The following is a 13,779-nucleotide window of genomic DNA, read 5'->3' as shown; positions in this document are numbered from 1 at the left end:
TATTAACCTCATGCTCACTTTAAAGGAGAAATGCTTAAAGGAATCCTGTTGCTTATCACAAAGAATATAATGAGGATTGACTCAAAACAGAGCCAATAAGTTGATTCCTGACATACTGCTGCTATTGGGTGACACAATGGTGAAGAAGATAGGACTTCGGATGAGACCTCGTAAGACACCTGAAGAGGCTTCAGTCATCTGTGAGTGTCTGCATTTGTTTTATGGCTATGGAGAAAAGACAAAGAAAATTAAAATGATATAAAAATATAAGTTTTTAGTTGGACATTTTAATAAAAATTCTAAGAAGTCAGGCTAATTCTTGAAGCACAGATGTCTTTTAAAGATCTCTTATTTTTTTCTTTTCAGAGATAACTTTCCAAATCATGGTAAAAAACATTTCTTACTCTAGCTGGAGGAAAAAATTCATTCTACCTATACTGAAATTTCTGTCTTTTTTAAAAAGGCATGAACCTAATTAGATTTTAATCAGCTCTATTTTCTCCCTAGATGAGCCCTGAACTTCACTCATATAACACAAACCTAGACTTCTTAATCTTTAGGTCATATCCTATATCATTCATAGGATGTGAAAGTGAAAACTATATAACTAATAATACACATGCTTGTTTAGATGTTCTCTTTTAAGTTTTGAAAATGAAGCTTTAGAATATTTCTGAGAAGGGTAATAGTTCCAGGCTTATTAAACAGATCTCCTGAAGATAGACCTGGTTTACAACCAGATTTCAAGTCTGAGTAAAGGCCTTGCTCTTTTTAGGGTCCTTCACCCCACTAAAGTGATAGGAATGGAAGCTGAAGGAGACCCTATGGAGAGATCAGGATCTGCTCCACACAGAGGTGAGCACCCAGAAGGTTGAACTAACTCTAAAAATTTATTATGAATGAATGGTCATGTTTGGGAGCATGCTATAAAGCTGTTTATTCCAATTTCAGGCACAGATCTTAAATCTTGAAGACTGCATTCTTTTTTCTGGTATATGTTATGACTGACTTACCAGGTTAGACATGACATAATGTTGCTGATGAAGTAGATCATCTTCTTAGATATAGTTTGTGTTTCTATGTTCTCTGTATATTGCTCCAACAGAGATGCAAGTGGTCATTTTTGTCTTGTCAACAATATTGTGGCTGATCAAGAAAGCTGAAGGCTCATGCCCTTATGAATTCCAGAACTCAAACTGGATTAAATCTTGATATCATCTTGTTGCTGTTTAGTCACTAAGTCATGTTTAATTTTTTGTAACCTCATGAACTGCAGCACACCAGGCTTCCCTGTCCTTCGTAATCTTAAGGAGTTTGCTCAAATCCATGTACAATGAGTCAGTGATGCTTTCTAACCTTCTAATCCTGTTACCCTCTTCTCCTTTTGCTTTCAATCTTTCCCAGCATCAGGGTCTTTTCCAATGTGTCAACTGTTTGCATCAGGTGGCCAAATTATTGGAGTTTCAGCTTCAGCATCCATCCTTCCCATGAATATTCAGGGTTGATTTCTTTAGGATTGACTGGTTTGATCTCCTTGCAGTCCAAGCTACTCTCAAGTGTCTTCTCCAGCACCATTATTCAAAAGCATCAATTTTTTGGCTGTCAGCCTTCTTTACGGTCCAAGTCTCACATCTGTATGTGATTACTGGAAAAATCGTAGCTTTGACTATATGGACCTTTGTTGGCAAAGTGATGTCTCTGCTTTTTAATATGTTGTTTCTGTCTAGGTTTGTCATAGCTTTTCTTCCAAGTGGCTAATGTCTTTTAATTTCATGGCTGCAGTCACTGTCTTGCAGTGATTTTGGAGCCCAAGAAAATAAAGTCTGTCACTGTTTCCATTTTTCCCCATCTATTTGCCATGATTCCAGCTTGAACATCATCCAGCCTGACATTTTGCATGATGTACTCTGCATGTAAGTTAAACAAAGGGGACAATATACAGCCTTGATGTATTCCTTTCCCCATTTTGAACCAGTCTGCTGGTCTTTGTCCTGTTTTAACTGTTGCTTCTTGACCTGAATAGAAGTTTCTCTTGAGACGATAAGGTCGTCTGGTAGTCCCATTTCTTTAAGAATTTTCCACAGTTTGTTGTGATCCATACAGTCAAAGGCTTCCACATATTCAATGAAGCAGAAGTAGATGTGTTCCTGGAATTCCATTGCTTTTTCTGTGATCCAGTGAATGTTGGCAATTTGATCTCTGCCTTTTCTAATCCCAGCTTGTTCATCTGAAAGTTCTTGTTTCACATACTGCTGAGGCATAGTTTGAAGGATTTTGAACAAAACCTTACCAGCATGTGAAATGAGCGTAGCTGTCTGATAGTTTGAATGTTCTTTGGCATCACCCTTCTTTGGGATTGGAATGAAAACTGACCTTTTATATTCTTGTGGCCACTGCTGAGCTTTTTAAATTTGCTAACATATTGATGCAGCACTTTAACAGCATCAAGTTTTAGGAATTTAAATAGCTCAGCTGGAGTTCCATTACCTCCAATATCTTTGTTCATAGTAATTCTTCCTAAGACCCATTTGATTTCACACTCGAGGATGTCTGACTCTACGTGAGTGACCACACCATTGTGGTTATCTGGATCAATAAGACCTTTTTTGTATAATTCTGTGTATTTGTACCACCTTTTCTTAATCTCTTCTGCCTCTGTTACGTCCTTACTGTTTCTGTCCTTCATCATACCCATCCTTGGATGAAATATTACCTTGATATCTCTGATTTTCTTGAAGAGATCTCTAGTCTTTCCCTTTCTATTGTTTTCCTCTCTCTCTCTCTCTCTCTATATATATATATATATATATATATGTATATATATATATATGGTTTTGGTCACTGTCTTGTACAATGTTATGAACCTCTGTCTATAGTTCTTCAGGCACTCTACCTGCCAGATCTAATCCCTTAAATCTATTTGTTACCTCCACTGTATAATCATAAGGGATTTGATTTAGGTCATACCTGAATGGCCTAGTGCTTTTCTCTACTTTCTTCAACTTAAGTCTGAATTTTGCAGTAAAGAACTGATGATCTGAGCTACAGTTGGCTCCAAGTCTTGTTTAGGCTGACTGTATACAGCTTTTTCATCTTTGACTGCAAAAAAGTAATCAGTCTGATTTTGTTATTGACCATTTGCTGATGTCCATGTGTAGAGTTGTCTCTTGTGTTGTTGGAAGAGGGTGTTTGCTATGACCAGTGTGTTCTCTTGACAAAACTCGGTTAAACTTTGCCCTATTTTATTTTATACTCCAAAGCCAGACTTGCTTGTTACTCCAGATATCCTTTTACTTACTACTTTGCATTCCAATCCCCTATGATGAAAAGTGTGTCTTTTGTGTGTGTGTGTGTTAATTCTAGAAAGTCTTTTAGGTCTTCATGGAACAATTCAACTTCAGCTTCTTTGGCATCAGTGGTTGGGGCATAGACTTGGATTACTGTGATATTGAATGGTTTGCCTTGGAAATGAACCAAGATCATTCTGTCATTTTTTATTTTGTACCCAAGTAATGCATTTTGGACTCTTTGTTGACTATGAGGGCTACTCCATTTCTTCTAAGGGATTCTTGCCCATAGTAGTAGATGTAATGGTCCTCTGCAGTAAATTTGTCCTTTCCCATCCATTTTAGTTCATTGATTCCTAAGAGGGCTCAGCTGGTAAAGAATAAGGTGTCAATGTTCATTCTTGCCATCTTTTGCTCAACTACATCCAGTTTACCTTGATTCCTGGACCTAAAATTCCAAGTTCCTATGCATATCATCTACACATATGTAATTAATATAGGATCAACCCTGATATATGGAAGTCAGTTTTTTTGTTATTCACTTATGCTTGAAATCCCAACATGATGAGAATCGAAGAATGCAGGAATATCACATTGTTACTTCGTCAATTCACCTCACTCCTAATTTGGCAGACTGGCATTTTTGTTCTTGAGTGCATGTTTGTAAACCCTCGTTTTTAAAAATAAAGCTAAACATGGTTTTCTGAAAACCACTTCCTTTCCTAGATTCTTGCTCAAATGTTATGAGCCTGATCTTGTGCCTTTCGACCTATTGATACTCTACCTACAGTTTACTTCATAATAATGGCCATGAAGATTTTGCCTGTATTTCCCCTCACCAGTCACACACCAAGGCATCTCAGCAAGATAACCCAGTATCCTGCATGTCCTCAGACATCAGCAACAGCTCTATTTTTGTCTTAGACTGAAGGGAACAAGAAGAAATAAATGAACTTTTTCTCACTGGCCTATTATCAAGGCATAAGCTGCCCTTTCCCATTATTTTAAACCCCAGGAGAAAAAAAAAAATCATTTCTTTTCAAAAGGAAAAAGGAATGGGTAGAAAATAGAAAGTGAAGATAAAAGAGAATTTCTAACCTCAGGTTTCTGAGTGTTGACCTCCTCTTTAGCTGTTGCTTCTATACCTGGAGCACCATCTCTCCTTGAATGTGAATTCCCCATTCAAGGACATGTTACATCTGGCAAAGCAACAAGGACAGGACAGGTATTGAACAATTTCTAAAACATACTGATGTAATGTTCATTAAACTACATATATTAATAATTGCTTCTAAAATTTTGCTTTCAATTTCAGATTAATGAGTTGCCTAATAGCTCCTAAGGTATATGGCAAAGACGATGGCTCAGTCCCAAAGAGCCAGGCAAATTATTGTTACTGTCATAAAGATCAAGATAGATATTAGATACATCTTCACATCAGATTTTTGGGGAAAGTCTTGATTGCTGCTAAGCAGCTTTTACTAAATTTCCTGAAGGTGAAAAACTTTAGAGTGCTCTTAAAACCTGAAGGATACTCATGTAGATTGACAACTGTGAATCTCCTCAATACATATTTGAAAGAAATTCTGTATGGGAAATAATCCATTTTCTTTTCAACATACTCTTTCATTTGATATATATTCAGAAAACTTCTGCTGTCAGAAGTTAAATATGGATTTGTAAATAATGTGTGCTTAGCATTTTCCTATCAGATATAGCAAAATGGCAAAATACATTTTCTTTTTTAGGAATTTGCAAATTTATTAAACCAAAAATTGATATAGGAAAAGAGTAAAAAAAAAAAATAGTAGCCAAACAATAACCATTCACAGTTAGTAACTTCACTTTCATTCTTTGACTTTTTAATTTTTATACATACATACATTCAAACATATATACACGTATACACACATATGATGTGTTTTGTTTATTTCTTAGTCTTATAAAAATGTTTTATTATGCACAGTCTTCTGAGACTTGCCTGAGAGCCCGAGATTTGTCCACAATGTTGCCTCTGGCTCGTTATTCCATTTTGCTGAATAAGTTATGTATCTATTCTTCTGATAATGGACATGTGAGTTGTTTCTGTTTTTTTCTTTCATTATTAAAACCACTATTATTATACATTCTATGTGCAGATATTTTGTCTTTGTTATCTAGGAATGGAATCACTGGGTTTTATTTATTCCCTCATCAGCTTACAATGTTTATAACATTGTATAGGAGGTGATGACTAAAACCTTCCCAAGAAAAAGAAATGTGAGACAGTAAAGTGATTGTCTGAGGAGGCCTTACAAATAACTGAGGAGAGAAGAGAAGCGAAAGGCAAAGGAGAAAGGGAAAGATACCCAACTGAATGCAGTATTCCAAAGAATAGCAAAGAGAGATAATAGAGACTTCTTAAGTGAACAATGCAAAGAGATAAAGAAAAACAATAGAATGGGAAAGACTAGAGATCTCTTCAAGAAAACTGGAGCTATCAAGGGAACATTTCATGCAAAGATAGGTATAATAAAGGACAAAAATGGGAAAGCCATTCTGTTAGCTTTTGCTAACAGAAGCAGAAGAGATTAAGAAAAGGTGGCAAGAATACACAGAAAAAGTGTACAAAAAAGCTCTTAATGACCCAGTTAACCATGATGATGTGGTCACTCACCTTGAGCCAGACATGCTGAAGTGTGAAGTCAAGTGGGCCTTTGGAAGCATCACTATGAACAAAGCTAGCGGAGGTGATGGAATTCCAGTTGAGCTATTTCAAATCCTAAAAGATGATGCTATGAAAGTGCTACTATGCCAGCAAATTTGGAAAACTCAGCAGTGGCCACAGGACTGGAAAGGGTCAGTTTTCATTCCAATCCCAAAGAAAGGCATTGCCAAAGAATGTTCAAACTTCTGCATAATTGCACTCATGTCATATGCCAGCAAGATTATGCTCTAAATTCTCCAAACTTGACTTCAGCAGTATGTGAACCAAGAACTTCCAGATGTTTAAGCTGGATTTAGAAAAGGCAGAGGAACCAGAGATCAAATTGCCAACATCTGCTGGATCATAGAAAAAGCGAGGGAATTCCAAAAATATATATATACTTCTGCTTCATTGACTACACTAAAGCCTTTGTCTGCATAGATCACAACAAACTGTGGAATAGTCTTAAAGATATGGGAATACCAGATCACCTTACCTGCCTCCTGAGAAACCTGTATGCAGATTAAAAAGCCAAAGTTGGAAATGGACATGGAACAATGGACTGGTTCCAAATTGGGAAACGAGTACATCAAGGCTGTATATTTTCCCCCTGCTTATTTAGCTTATATGCAGTGTACACAATGCAACATGCCAGTCTGGATGAACCACAAGCTGGAATCAAGATTGCCTGGGCATAATTATACCTATGGCTGATTCATGTTGACATTTGACAGAAAACAACAAAATTCTGTAAAGCAATTATCCTTCAATTAAAAGGTAAATTAATTAAAAGGAAAAGATTGCCTGGAGAAATATCAACAACCTCAGATATGCATATGATACCACTTTAATGGCAGAAAGTCAAGAGGAACTAAAGAGCCTCTTGATAAAGGTGAAGGAGGAGAGTGAAAAATCTGGCTTAAAACTCAACATGGCTGATTCATGTTGAGGTTTAACAGAAAAAAACCAAAATTCTGTAAAGCAATTATCCTTCATTTTAAAAATAAATTTAATATTTAAAAAATGCTATGATGTTTTCCAAACATTAAAAAATAAAAAGAAAGAAAGCCTCAACATTCAAAAAACTAAGATCATGGCATCATGGTATCTGGTCTTATCACTTCATAGATAGGACTACATGGATAGACAAATAGATTGGGAAAATGTGGAAAATAAAAATGTCATATTTTATTTTCTTGGGCTCTAAAATAATGCTGATGTTTACTGCAGCCACGAAATTAAAAGATGCTTCCTCTTGGAATAGCTGTGACAAACCTAGTCAGTGTAATAAAAAGCAGAGACATCATTTTTGCCAATGAAATTCCATACAGTCAAACCTACGGTTTTTCCAGTAGTCATGTATGGATGTGAGAGTTGGACCATAAAGAAGGCTGAGTGCCAAGGAATTGACACTTTCTAGCTGTGGTGCTGGAGAAGACCCTTGAGCATCCCTTGGATGTCAGGGAGATTAAACCAGTCATTCCTAAAGGAAATCAGCCCTGAATATTCATGGGAAGGACTGATGCTGAAGCTGAAGCTCCAGTACTTTGGCCACCTGATGCGAAGAGCTGACTCACTGGAAAAAACCCTGATGCTGGGAAAATTTGAAGGCAAGAGGAGAAGAGAGCAACAGAGGATGAGGTGGTTGGATGGCATCAGCAAATTAATGGATATGAGTTTGAGCAAACTCAGAGAGATAGTGATGGACAGAGAAGCCTGGCGTGCTGCAGTCCATGGGGTTGCTAAGAGTCAGACATGACTTATTGATTGAACAACAACAACACCATCAGCTTACTACTATTCCTCCACTAAAACTCTTCTCACTGAAGTTGTTAATGAGTTTCTTATTATGGTATGCAGTGAGCTTTTTTTTCTATATCTCATACTACCAATATTATTGACCCTGTCTCCTTTTGATATTCTTTTCTTTCTTGACTTTATATCATTTATTTCTCATTTTCTTTTGACCTCTCCTGCCAGTTTTGTTTCAGTTATCTTAAATGTGTTTCTTAATTTAGAGAGCTATCCTGCTATTAATTTTTAGAGGTTAGCATCTATTCCAGTTATTTATTGTTATGTAACAAACATTTTCAAAAGCTAACTAGAGATCTATCTATCTATCTACTTATACTTACATGAAGATATACTTTATATCTCCAGTTGTATATTGTATTAATATATATATATAGTATATATGTGAATATATCTGAATATATCTATACCTATATGGAGTTAATATAGAAAGTTTAAATTTTATTTTTCATTGAAATATATTAATAGATGATATATGTTTGTTTTGGATGTACTACATAGTGATTTTACATTTGTATACATTATGAAATGATCACTATGATGTCTAGCAATCATCTGTCCCCATACAGAGTTATTGCAAAGTTATTGGCCATATTTCTTATGCTCTATATTGTATTTTGGGACTTATTATATAACTGGAGGTCTGTACCTCTGAATTCCCCTTCACCTATTTTACAAACCCCCCCAAACTCCTTCCTTCTGGTAACCACTTGTTTGTTCTCTGTATCCATGATTTTGTTTTTGTTTTATTTTTTTCCTTAGATTCCACATGTAAGTGATATCATGTAATATTTGTCTTTGTCTGACATTTCACTCAGCCCTCTAGATTCATCCATATTGTCACAAGTGGCAAGTTTTCATTTCTTATTGCTAAGTAATATACTATTGTATGTATAGGTATGTTTTGAAGTCAAAATTTTAGGCAGTGCTTGACTTGGTAATTTTTCTGTTGTACATTGGCTGGAGTCACTTGGTAGTGAATAATTGAGTAGAGTCTGGTGGGTCTAGATTCTACTCAATTAGTAGAGCTTTTTTACTCAAATGCCTGACTTTTTCATGGGAATGGCAGCAGGCTGATTCAGTCAGGCCTTTCCTTTTCAGGACATCCCCATGTGATCTCTCAAGCAGAGGAATGGACTTCTTATCTGGTGGCTCAGGTTTCAAAGAAACTAAGGAATAATCTGCTCATCATTGATGATTAATACCTGTCTTCTTGACTGGGCTAAGGAATGCCCAGTAAATGGTAAAACATTATTTCTGGATATGTTTGTGAAAGTATTACAGGAAGAAACTAGCATTTAAATTCTGAGTAAAGTAGATATGCTCTCACGATGTGGGTGGGCATCATCCAATCTACCAAGGGCCTGAGTATGACAAAAAAGATGAAGGAAGGGTAAACTGCTGTCTCTGGTTGCCCTGGGACATCTGTCTTCTCCTTGGACACTGATGCTCCTGGTTTTCAAACCTTTGGCTTGAAACCTTTGGCTTGAAACCATTGGCCCCTCTGATTCTCAGGTCTTCAGGTTTGGACTGGATCTGCATCACTGGCCTTGGCATGTTCTGGGACATTTTAGTCTCCATAATCATGAGTTGACTCCGCATAATAAATCCCTCTGTGTTTGAAGCTATCTTATTGGTGGTGTTTCTCTGGAAAACCCTGACTAATACATCACCCTCTTAAAGACTAGGCTAGAAATTGCCTTGTGTTTCTTCTGGTGTACCCTACTGGTCAAAACTACCTAATGGGTAAAACATGTCTTCTCATCGTTGCTTTAATTTTTATATCCTTAACTATTATTCTGAGTTTCCTTTAATAAGCCTACTTACCATTAGTTTTTCTTCTTCAGAGATTTGGTGGTTTTAATACTTTGTTTTATTTTTTTTTAATTTTGGCTGCACTGGTTCTTTGTTGTGGTACATGGACTTTTTATTGCAGCATGGGGGCTTCTCTAGTTGTGGTATGCAGGCTCAGTTGCCCTGTGGCATGTGGGATCTTAGTTTCCCGAGCAGGGATTGAACCTGCATCTCTAATACTTCATTTTATTACTAAGTTTTAAAAATTTGTCAGATATCCTTGCCTATTAGAGACATTAATTCTTTCCTTAGTATATATTTTACAAATATTTTCTTCCTACTTGTAACAACTTTTGTTCAGTTTATGGTAAAAAAAAATATATTGGTATAGTCAAATTTGTTCAATTCTTCCCTTAATAGCTTTTGAGTTCCCTGTCTTGCTTAGAAAGAATTATATAAAGATTTGTGGCAACACAGTTTGCTAATAGCTGTATAAAATAAACACACCTTCTATAATGTTCTTTAAAGTAAATAAAATTATCATAAACATGTCTCCCTATTGAATTCAGTTTAGAAAAACTCTATTATAATGATATACGGACACTAACTTGAAGGATTGATTAGCACAACAAGAAGCAGAAGCCTTTACATGAACCAGGCTTTGAAAGAGATGTTGTTATCCCCTGGGACTTTCATTTAAACCAGACTCCCAGCAGTCATGTGTCTTTCTGTCTGTGTTTGGGTGACGTGGAGCAAGAAGGCAAAGCCTCTTTCCTTCTTTTTCAGCTTATTTAATGTTGGCAGACCTTTGTCTCCAGTGCTCTGGGAGAAGTCCATTCAAAAGTCTGTGCTCCTCTCTTCTTATATGCTAACTTCACACTATCTTTAGATATTCTTGATTTCACTTCTGCCGAAGTCTATCCCCTCCCCAATCTGCCTCTGCTTCAGGCCAGCATCTGTAGCCTTCTGCTTATGCCAGTCATGAGTTTCTAGTTTGGGCTAGAGTCAGTCTTTCTGCCTCTATGCTGTAGCTCCTGTAGCTGGTGGTCATTGTTGGCAGCTCAAGGCTTTGGGTCCCTTTGAGTCCATTCTGATTGAACAGCACAAAAAGTGAATAAGGGGCCAGCTTAAGGTTAATGACAAACGCAATTACACAGTTACTTCTCCTTTTGTTAAGAAACGATGTTAGTTCTCAGGAGTCAGAAATGGAGTTTTTTACAAAACTCTCTTCCTGGCCATGACTCAGTGAACATGTTCACTGACCATCCTCTTCTTGTAATCCCTTCCCTTGTCTAGGGCACAAGGTTACTTTTTTTCTCTTCTAAGTGGTCCCAGTGAGGTCAGCAATAGAGAGCCCTCATGGTATGATGGTTGAAGTCAAATCAACCTGGGACCTAATCTCAGCTCTGCTGCTTATTGGAGTAAGTTTATTAACCTTCTTTGATGCCTATGAAATATTAACATGGATCTTATGTTGTAAGATTGCATTCAGAATTACTGATAATGCATGAAAATCATCCAGAACAACTCTTGACTCATTGTTAATTGTTCAGTAAAATGGTAAATTTATTGTACTGTATTTCTTTAGAGTATCTTAGTCCATATATAGGGACTTGCCTATGTTTTTTAATAGTTATTCTCAAAGACTTTTCTGAGTGATAAAGTATCTCTAGGGTATATTGGCACCATCTAGGGTATATTGGTACCACCAGAGTGGAAGCATGTTTGAAAAGATTCAAACAGTGTTCCAGTTCAGTTCAGTTCAGTTCAGTCACTCAGTCGTGTCTGACTCTTTGCGACCCCATGAATCGCAGCACGCCAGGCCTCCCTGTCCATCACCAACTCCCGGAGTCCACCCAAACCCATGTCCACTGAGTCGGTGATGCCATCCAGCCATCTCATCCTCTGTCATCCCCTTCTCCTCCTACAGAAATAGTATTCCAGAGCCATATTAATTTCTACATTTTATATCTATTTTTCTCATTGGTCTGTATCACTGAAGATAGCTGTGCTTTATATTAATGAAGATAAATGTGTTTTAACTTATTCCACTATAGAACTTGTACATTTGCCTGAATCTAGAAATAGTAAAAATCCCAAGATTTTTATAGGCTTTCTTGTGACTTTAATCTTATGTTTATGGGTGAGATTTTAAGAAGGACAGACATAATTAGTTGAACTTCAAATTATAAGTCTAGGCCCTCAGCTCTGAAGCTTGAAATTCCTAGTCAAATTTTTTTTTTTTCCTAGTCAAATTTTAATACAGAATCCTTTACCCAAACTATTATTAGACCAAGTGTGAAAAGAGACAATAAATTATCAAAAGGTAATTTATGAAAACATATCTAACGTGTCTCATTTCTTTGTAAGATGCTTATACCTCTTTGTTCAAGATCAGTTTCCAAATGTTGCATCCTTAAAAAGTTCAAAAATCAAACAAAAAATATTTTATCTATCACTTATCTGAGCCCTCCACAGAAGCATGCCTAGATCCTATCTCTGTTTTTCCCAGGAAACATTCTCAAATGTTACAGCAAAGATAGTTAGCTAGTTTCCTGTTATCCTTACACTCTGGCCTGTACAAGTCTGATCATTTTATTTTAATTGCTTGATCCTTAACTGTAATTAGTATTACCAGCTGTGCCCTCTCCTGGGCTTTCTTGACATAGTTTAGCCCATATGAGCACTAATTAGAGATACTGGGATTGATCACATTATCTCTCCTACAGTTTCTGCCATTGACATGATCAGTTGTTGCATATAAATGTCCCATTTCACATAAGGGGTAGAGGGTGCTTTCTCCACTGTTTCTTATTATAGGAGTAAAATTCCTGGCCTGAATGATCTGACAAATCTAGTAGGCTTAATGAAGAACATGACCTTGTTTTACATTTCCTAGCATTTATGCACAGTTCATGCCATTGTTTTCTCCAAACATTGCATGAATGTTATATATCCTTACTAATTTTGAATTGGTTAGAGATTTCATGAAAATTTTGTCTTAGTTTCACAATCTCCAAGGTAGTTACCTTAGTGCCTTAATGTTTTGATTTGTCACAATTTTCTCTTATGTATTGCAGTCTCCCTTGCATTTAGACCCACTTTTAGGAAATTCAGAAAATTCTAACTTGAGATCTAAGCTGCAGAGGTTGTTTATTCTATTCATTGTAATCTGCCCTCTGCATACTGAGCGACTTACTCATGTACTGGTTGAAATATGATTGTGTAACTCCTTCACTTATGTGTCACCAGAGTTTAGTCACTTGATGTATAGAGGCTAAATTACCATGAATAGATTCAACATCCTCTATTGGCTGAAAGCTCCCACCCCAAACTATAGCTATCAAGTGTTTTTCTTTTTTTTTCTTTTCTACACAGAGAGAAAGTATACAGAAATTCAGGCAACAAAAGGTTAATCAAAGGGCACTGAAGCATTAAATTATTATAAATATAACCACAGTGTCATCATATTCCTAAAGTGACAGTGAAAACTGAATACTCATAAATGTCAAAAACAGGATTGATTTTGCCATTATAATATCATTTATTTATCAGAGGATGCTCTTTATTATCTAGTAATCCTCAAGATGTCCTTTACTCAGCAGGCCATCAGCAGATTTGTGGTTTTGATTTAGGACACTTAGGACACCTGGAAGCAAAATCCTTTTGTGTGTGTGTGTGTGAGTGTGTGAGTACTTAGGCACAGAATGTGTATGAGTGTGTATGCACAGTCAGATTTCATTAAAAAAAATTCTTTTATATGTTGTTTCAGGCACTAAGAACAGAAATAATCTTGAAAATGGCCCCTTGTACAAAGAGACTATGAACATGGACATAATTTAATTACACATCTCAGGGCTTACTTTCTGCTATCATAAATAGGGTTCAGCAACCGAGACAAGGTAAATGAATTTGTATTCTCAAAAAGTGGCAGAAAACAGTATGTTGGTTATATTGGTTTTTATGAAATGATAAAATTTGCTTTCATAGCTAAACTTTGTATTATAGCTGTGTGGTACCAACTATGAATTAAAGGCTTCATGCTTGTAGTTTTCATTGGACGCCAGTAGATGGCAGATCTATTTACTTTACCATTAGGCCAGCTCTATCCTGTTTCTTTTCTAATGAACAGAAAATTTTAAAAGCTTGGATTTATCATCTATTCATGTTTTATTGACTGATTATCACCTTATTCAGCTA

This window comes from Dama dama, chromosome 16 (assembly GCF_033118175.1).
Source record: "Dama dama isolate Ldn47 chromosome 16, ASM3311817v1, whole genome shotgun sequence".
Taxonomy (NCBI): Eukaryota; Metazoa; Chordata; class Mammalia; order Artiodactyla; family Cervidae; genus Dama; species Dama dama.
This window is presented reverse-complemented; position numbering follows the sequence as displayed.